Source organism: Myotis myotis, unplaced genomic scaffold, assembly GCF_014108235.1.
Source record: "Myotis myotis isolate mMyoMyo1 unplaced genomic scaffold, mMyoMyo1.p scaffold_m19_p_14, whole genome shotgun sequence".
In the NCBI taxonomy this organism is placed as follows: Eukaryota; Metazoa; Chordata; class Mammalia; order Chiroptera; family Vespertilionidae; genus Myotis; species Myotis myotis.
The window spans coordinates 33,475,333-33,484,276 of record NW_023416318.1 but is presented as its reverse complement, the minus strand read 5'-3'; the positions used below and the strand labels follow the sequence as shown (position 1 = coordinate 33,484,276).

The window sequence follows — 8,944 nt, the reverse complement described above, 5'->3', positions numbered from 1 at the left end:
CATTGTGGGCTGAGATTTCCTTCTTCAATCTAACTTTGCCTTCTTTTAACCACTCCTTGTAGGTTCAGTCCCAGGCCTGTTGAGACCTCCTCTTCCTGAGTTTCAGTGTATTTGTTTATTTCATATTTATATCTTTTATTTATTGGGTTTTGTTCAAAAAATGGCCAGACTGTTCCCCAAAGTGGCTGCACCATTTTAGCTCCCCATCAGCAGTGTGTGAAGATCCTGATTTCTCCACATCCTCACTCTGGTTTGCTATTGTCTGCCTTTTTGGCCCCAGCGCTCCCATACTCACTTCTCTGGGAACTCAATGAGAAATTCTTGGCATTTGGACCTGTGGCTACTTACCGCTACTTTCCTTAGCCAGTTCCCTCTTCAAGCAATCACAGAGAACATTTTCTCCCTGGGATCAGAGTGTGGTGTGAGGAACCTAACTAACTACAGCAGCAGCAGTAACACCTTCTCTGGTTACCACTTACTGAATGATTACTACACGGCAGACCCTGTGCTAATCACCATATGTGCTCTCATTTAATCCCATTTACAGATTAGGAAACTGACAATGAAGTTTAGGGCTGAGCTTGGCATTTCTTGTAGTCCAGGGGTCATGGTGGAATTCATAACTGCTACCTACAGATGAAGAAAGTGAAGAATATCAGCCAACCCTACAGTTTAATAATAAAAAAAAATAAACAAAAACCAAAAAAATGATAAAACAAACTGAAAAAGCACACACCAACGAAACAGTGGGCTAAAGATTGGAACAAATATTTCACCAAGATATACAAATAGTCGATGCTTAACACTATTAGTCATCAGGAAGATATGAAGTCTACAATGAGATACTATTATGCACTCAGTAGAATGGCTAAAATAAAAAAGACTGACAACAGCAAGTGTTGACAAAGATGTAGAGCACTTGGAACACTCAGTATCACTGGTGGCAGTATAAAATGGTACAACTACTTTGGAAATAAGGTCTGGCAGTTTCCTAAAAAAAACTAAACACAGGACTTCATCAAAATTAAAAACATGTGCATCAAAGGACCCACTCAAAAGAGTGAAAAGGCAACCCCCCAAAAATGGGGGGAAATAGTTGGAAATTATATAGGTAATGAGGGATTAATATCCAGCATATACAAAATACTCAACAACAAAAAAACAAACAACCTAATTTAAAAATAGGTTAAAGCTTTGAATAGACACTTCTCCAAAGAATATACACAAACAGCCGATAAGCACATGAAAAGATGCTAAATATCACAAATTATTAGGAAAGTGCCAATCAGAACCACAATGAGATACTACCCCGTGTCACACCATCAGGATGACTATTACTAAAAAACTCCCAAACATAAAACAAGTGTAGGCGAGGATATGGAGACATTCGTGGTGGGGATATAAAATGATACAACTTCCGTGAAAACAGTGTGATGTTTCCTCAAAAAATTAAACAGAATTATCATATGACCCAGCAATTCCACTTCTGAGTATATATCCAAGAGAAGTGAAAGCAGGAACTCGAACAGGTATCTGTACACCCACGTTCATAGAGGTACTACTATTCACAATACCCAGAAGGTGGAAGCAACCGAAGTGTCCAATGACTGATGAATGGATAAATAAAACGTGATATGTAATACAATATAATGCCATTCAATCTTGAAAAGAAAGGAAATTTTGACACAAGCTCTAACACGAATAAACCTTGAAAACAGTATGCTAACTGATGCAAGCAGACACAAAAGGCAGATGTTGTATGAGTCCACTTGTTTGAAGTACCTACAATAGTCAATTTATAGAGACAGACAGTAGAGGAGTGGTTACCAGGTGCCGAGGGGAGAAAGTTATTATTATTATGGGGAGTTATTATTATTGTTATCATTGATTTTAGAGAAAGAGAGAGAGATGAGAAAAACATTGATTGGTTGCCTCCTACACGCACTCCAACTGGGGATCAAACCCTAAACCTGGGTATGCGCTCTGGCCAGAAATCAATGCTGTGACCTTTCAGTGTATGGCACAATACTCCAACCAAATGAACCACACTGGCCAGAGCTGGAGTTACTTTTTTAAAACATATTTTTTATTGTTGATAGTATTACAGGTATCTCCCATTTCCCCCCTTTCCTACCCTCCTCCAAGCCCCTTGGAGAGTTATTTTTTAATGAATACAGATCTTTAGTTTGGGATGGTGAAAAAGTTCAGGAGATGGATAGTGGTGATGGTTGCATAACAATGTAAATGTACATGATGCCGCTTAAATGTGCACTTCAAAATGGTTAAAGTTACCTGGAAAAAGCCCAAATGCCCATCAGTAGATGAGTGGATAAAAATCTGTGGTACATTTACAGAATGGAATACTATGCAGCTATAATAAAGATGGATCTCTTACCCTTCGTGACCCCATGGATGGACCTGGAGATTATTACGCTAGGTTGAAATAAGCCAGTCAGAGAAAGACAAATATCACATGATCTCATTAATTTGTGGAATCGAATGAACAAAATAAACTGACAAACAAAATAGGTCCAGAGGCATGGATGGCTGGAACAGACTGACAGATCTCAGAGGGGAGGGAGATGGGGGGATGGGAAGAGATTAACCAAATAACGTATGCATATATGCATAGCCCATGGACATAGACAATAGCGTAAGGAAGGCCTGAGGTGGGGTGGGGGTTGGAAGAGGGGGGGAGATGGGAGAGGGAGCTTGGTAATACTGTTAACAATAAACTTAAAAGTTACAGACTTTTAATTATGTATATTTTACCACAATAAAAACTAAAAAAACTCTGCATAAACTTACCTTATGACCCAGAAATTTCACTTCTGTATTTACCTAAAAGGAATGAAAGACTTGTACCAGAATGTTTTTAGCAGCTTTATTTATAACAGCTCCAAACAGGAAATAACCCGATGTTCATTAATAGAATGGCTAAACCAACTGTGATGTATAGTGTAAAGAAATATAATCAAAGCCACTCAGTCAGTTGTTGGCTAAACAGATATGAATGAAGGTTGTTTTTACTTGTTCCTCATCTTTCTTCAACCCCACAGGGCGAGCTTTCCTACTCACCCCAAAATTTGACCTAAGGACAGCCCTGTGTGTTACTGAAACCCTTGAGGCCCATGGCTCCCTCTTCTGTCCTCCTGTCCAAGGGAAGACTCCGTCATTATCTATGCCTCGTCTCTAAATTCTGCTACCCTGTCTCTGGTCCAGTAGGTTTGGGTTCAAGTGTTGCCATAACTGACAGAGGAAACACCCCATTTTCTCAGTAGGCGTGCCTGGGGCATTTGGGAACCCCAGCATAGCCGGTCCCCGTTTTCATCTCTCCAGTGGTCCTAGTTCTACTTTGTCTTTCCCATATTTCAAGGTAGGACCCTTTGGCCACCGTCACCCTGTGAGCCCTGATTAGCACCTCTCTTGAGAGTTACTAACCCCCAAGAGGCACAGTTTTAAATGCCAGGCACTGTCACAGGTCTCTCTCCCTCTCTTGTCAATGGCAGACTGAGCACTCTACTCTCTAGTGTTGAGGGCATGGACCTTTAAGTCACATAATTTGTATTTGAATCCCAGCTCGACCACTTACTTAGGTCACCCCACTGTGCCTCAGTTTCCTCATCTGTAAAAGGAAATAAAATGCCACTTATTTCATTGGCTTGGCATGAGGATTAAGTTAGTTAAACAGGTGTAAAGTTCTTGAAACACTGCCCAGTATATGGCAAACAGTGAATAATGTGTTATTTTTACCTACCGACCACTATGTTCTCCATTTTCTTTGAAAGACCTTGTTCTCAAATGAGAAGTGAAGGAAGTAATTAATGCATTCTGTATCAGCTAGGATCTAGTCGGGAGGCAGAAACCACACCAGTCCTTTGAACAGGGAGCATGCAATATAAAGAATTGTTAATTAGTCAACGAAAATTAACCGCTGAACGGGGTAAATAGGGCTCTAAAGAATACAGAAAGCACATACACAGGGGGCAGCCACAACCTCCAGAGATGACATGGAAAACCCACGGAAGGAATAAACTTGGAAGTGGCCCTCCCTCCCCGCCAGCACTCATTGGCGAGGGCGTGGTGGTGGCCCACGGAAGGGAACGGCAGAGGAGTTTGCTGAGGTGCTGCAGGCTGCGGTTGGCAAGCAGGAAACTGTGCTGGGTGATGGCAAAATCTCATTGGGAAGCCGCCCCCTGGCAGCTGTGCTGTAGAAACCGGAAGAAAGTTCTGGAACGAGGAAGAGAAGCCTGTGTTCCTCTAGCACCTTCCTGGTGTTGGGACTGACGAGGCCTACGCGCGGCACTGGCTGACAGGATCCCAGAGCCGGGCAGAGAAGGGTGTGTTTGGAGCAGGGAAGCACGAAGTTGGTAACAGGCACACACCCATCCATGTTCTCAGGTGCTCCCAGCCAGCAGCAGTCAGTGCTCAGTGGGGTGCAAATGGCCCACGCAGGTCAACCAGGGGAAATGCCAAGTGGAATAAAAACCAGCACCAAGTCTGCTTCAGTGCATCCCGACCTGCGGCGAGTGTGGCCAGCAGCCTCCACTCCCAGGTGCTCTCTGCTGAGCTGAGCAGTGAAGTTGCCTTTTGCCCAAAGCTGACCTAGATGGGTCACTAAAAGGGCAGGGGCTTTGGGCCACAGACAAACCCCTGCTCCACCACCGACCAGCTATATGACCTTCGGCAAGTGACCTAACTTTTCTGAGTTTGTTTTCTTCTTTGTAAATGGGTTGTTGTGAGGATTGAAATGAGAAAACGAATGTAAAACACTTAGTACAGTTTATGAAATAACCGGTATTCAATAAATGATAGTTTCTACAGTAAAAAAAAAAATTTAATAGGGAATCTTTCCTGTTTTTGTTGTATGTATTTACAGCAGTACAAAGGGGGCTGTGATTAGGGCGGCCATGTGTTCCTGGTTGTCTGAGACAGTCACAAGGCAGGCTCGGTGATCCAGTGTTATTAATAGGGCCCTTTCACTCTCAGAAATGTCCTTGTTTGGAGGATAAACTATATGGTCACACAAGATCTTGACAATTCAGTGTCTATCAAACTACTCCCACTGACAGTAGCGAGAAATACAGTAAGTACAGGTGTGTGCGCGCGCGCACACACACACACCTGTTGGAAAGCAACAAAGAGCTACTAAGGCAGTCCAGGGGCTGAGGGTCCAAGATTTCAGGGAGAAGAGAAATGCCGGAAGGTGAGTGGGACACCCCAAGCTGCTTTCTTTCCTCTTTGAAGTGTTGGCTGGTTTGTAAGTGGAAGAAACAAAGGGACTGAAACGCTGAACAGAAAACGATAGTTCTCCAAAGGAATATATTATTTAAAATATGTATACAGTGGAGTCTTTTAGTAAGTATAAAAGAAAAAAACCTAAGTGGTGTGAAAGCACGGTAGCATAGTAAAAGTGGCAGTTTTTTATTCCCTTTTTAAAAATATTATTTTTATTTATTTCAGAGAGGAAATGGAGGAGTGAATCCTCAGTGATGAGAGAGAATCATTGATTGGCTGCCTCCTGCACGCCTGCTCATCCCCCACTGGGGATTGAGCCCCCAACCCAGGGATGTGCCCCGACCCCCTGACCCTGACTGGGAATTGAGCCGTGACCTCCTGGTTCATAGGTTGATGCTCAACTGCTGAGCCACGCACGCCAGCTGGGCAGCAGCTTTTTCTTCTTAGTGGTACATGTTACAGTTTAGGGCAGCGGTTCTCAGCCTGTGGGTCGTGACCCTTTGGGGGTCGAACGACCCTTTCACAGGGGTCGCCTAAGACCATCAGAAAACACATATATAATTATATATTGCTTTTGTGATTAATCACTATGCTTTAATTATGTTCAATTTGTAACAATGAAATTGGGGGTCACCACAACATGAGGAACTGTATTAAAGGGTCGCGGCATTAGGAAGGTTGAGAACCACTGGTTTAGGGCATCTTAGGTTTGATGAAATATGGTATATTTGTACACATGTATGAGTGTTTCACAGGAGAAAGGTCATATGCATTTGGTAGATTCTGCTAAAATGTCATTGAAACAAAACTGAATAGTGACCTTTTCTGCACATTCTTAAGAACATTGATGTTACCAATTTTTTGATCTTTTAAATTTTTCCTTATCTGATAGGCTCTCACCAAGTCTTCATTTAAGCTTCAATTCAGAATGAAAAAGATGTGTACCTCCCCACATTGTCATCATGCTTCACTCTTATGTGTGATTCAGATCTGCATCACAACTCCTTAGAGCTTGGCCCGAGGGACCTGCACATCCTTCTCTCCCCAGGGAAGGTAAAGGTCACCTCCCAGGTGGTGCTGGTGGGGAACGGGGGTAGGAAGGGATCTTAGATGCTGCCCAGCCCCAGGGGTTCTGCAAGGCATTCAGGATGGTTGGCCTTGTTACAGGTGGCAGTGACTTCTTTCAAATTTCTATTTAGAAAAACAATAATTAAAGTAATTATTTAGACAACCTCTTGGCCCATTCTACTAAGACCACTTTGGGAGTCTCTTTTCTACTGGTTAAAAATATAAAACATAAGTTTACTGAAATAAAGACCATACAATGAAGCTTCTACACATTTGACTCAAGAAAAATAATAATGAATGTAACAATAAATCCCATCAATCCAGCCTGGATTATGCTTGTCTTTATTTTGTTGTAATAAAATATAATTTAAAAAAATGTAAGAAGTGGCCCACATAGACAAAAAAAAAAAAAAGCACAGATAGTCATTAATTCAGCCTTTGGGGGCAGTGTTCACATTTTTTTTTTTTTTTTTTAAAAGAAATGATATCCAGATATTTGTACGCGAACTCGATTTTAAATATTAGGAACCAGTTTAAAAATTAAACAAAAAACTCGCGGCGGCCCGGCCGAGCCCCGCGCGGCTCCGCCTGCACCTCCCGCAGGCCCGGGCTGCCATCGCGCCCCCGGAATGCCGGCCGCTCGATTAGATTGGGGGGACCCGCCTTCTGCCCGGCGCGCCCCCAGCAACCCGCTCAGTGGGGAGAAGAGGCAGCGAGAACCTTCGGGGTTCGAGGCTCCGATGCGAAGCCCCTCGCCCGGTCGGGTCTTCAGGCTCCCCGGCTGCCCCGCCGGCGGGCGCGGGGTTCGCGCGGTCCAAGGCTTTCCGCTCCCACGACTTCCCCGGTCGGGCCCGCCGCTCGGCTCCACCCCTCGGCCCGCCGCCGGCCGCCCGGACGGCCGCTCCGGACACTCGGACTCGCGGGCCCGCTCCGGGGGGGCCCAGATCCCAGGCGGGCGCGGAGGGGTTTCAGAGCTCAGCGGCCGGGCTCCTCCTCCCGCACCGCCCGGGGAGGCGGGAGGCGAGCGGCGCGCCTTTCTAGGCCCCCGCGGTCCGTCCGTCACGGCCCTGCCAACCGGCCCCTTCATTCCCGAGAGAGAGAGAGAGAGACCCTCGCGGGCGTTCCCCGTTTACTCTTCCGGGGGCGGCCGGGCCTGAAGGTGCGGGGGGACTCCGGCCCCGTCCCTTCCCGCCGAGCCGCCGGCCGCGAGTGCGCATGCTCCGCGGGCCCGCCGCCGCCGGGTGAACCCTGATAGAGCCATCGCGAGGCGGGCTAAGCGGAGCTCCAGTGGCGCAATCGGTTAGCGCGCGGTACTTATACAGCAGTGCTTGCAGAGCGATGCCGAGGTTGTGAGTTCGAGCCTCACCTGGAGCACGACCCTTTTGGGTGTCGGAGGGCCCCCTTTTATCCCTGCCCAGGAGAACAAGTTAGTCTCTCTTTAGCCCTCCCAGTTCCTGTCTCGGCTCCGAGCGCACGTACAGGTCAGTCGTTGGCAGGAAGCCGATCGCAATGGCGCTTCTAACCTGCTTTCGGAGCTACTTGTTCGCCCGACGCACCGCCCAGCTGCTCGGACCCGGGGTACTTACTGCTCCCTCCTAGTTCTCCCCCTAGGCGTTTCCTTTCATGGCACCCAGTCCCGGCTGCAGCCCCGGGTGTGGCCCGGAGGTCCCGGGGCGCAGCACCCGTGATGGGGCCACGCCTAGGCATCGAGTTAGAAAATCCCCGGAGCCCCACTCCACCGGGCGTGCCGAGCTCTCGGCGCCGGGACCAGCCAGCCCGGTTCCCGGCTGCTGCTCCTCGTCCCGGGCCCGGCGCGGCGCGGTGCGCTTTGGGTGGCGCGGCCCGAGCCGGAGCCGGAGCCGGAGCGGGGGCCGGGCGACCACTCCCGGGAATTGGGGCTGAGGCCCCGCGCGGGGCGCAAGTGGGGCAGCCCAGCCCCTAACTTTTCAGTAGTAATAACTGGTCATCCCCCTCGCTCCCATCTGCGGGCCCTGAGGCCGTCCCTACCCCTCCTCCCAAGGCGGGTTGGCGGAGTTTGGGGAGTGCGCCTGGGCGTCCCTCTCTCCCCAGTCTGTGCCCCTTCTCCCCGGGGTGAGTCAGGAGGGGTGGGGTGGCCGGTAAACCGGGCAGCAGATGTTTTCTAGTGCTCTCCGAGGGGCTGGTGCCCTTCCATGCGGGCCACAAACCCCAGGCCCAGGGTCCTGGGGTGCGCGGTGGGGCAGGAAATGCCCCCCCCCCCCCCCGCAGTGGCCAGCTGGCGTTTGAAGCCAGCACCAAACACTGCCCTGAGGCACAGGGGCTTGCGCAGCGGAGGGGTGGGTGTCCCGGGTCGGATGGATGCCCGTACTCCCAGGAGGTGTGGGCGAGAGGGAACAAGTTTGGTTGGGGTGAGAGGCCTCCTGCACGCGGTCTCCCCAAAGAGTGGTTTCAGCTGTTTCTATGGACGTGATGGGAGTTAAAGCTTGGGATGGAAATAGGTCCTGGAGGGGTGAGAAGCTAAGCCTAGAAAACTCGGAGGAAGTCGGTGGTGGTGGAGCTCCTGTTTGAATCCTGGTCCTACTACCCCAGCCCCAGATTCAGAACGGGGAGGCTCAGGCCAACCAGTGTGAGAAAGCCCACCCGCCTCACCCGTTCCTCG

At 48.4% G+C, this 8,944-nt stretch overlaps 1 non-coding gene across 1 annotated transcript; it reads left to right on the top strand.

Moving 5' to 3' along the window:
* Nucleotides 1–7,587: 7,587 nt before the first annotated feature.
* Nucleotides 7,588–7,680, top strand: TRNAI-UAU. Its single transcript is given in 2 exon segments — nucleotides 7,588–7,625; nucleotides 7,645–7,680. It is a non-coding gene; the product is annotated as a tRNA-Ile (tRNA).
* The last annotated feature ends 1,264 nt before the right edge of the window (nucleotides 7,681–8,944 follow it).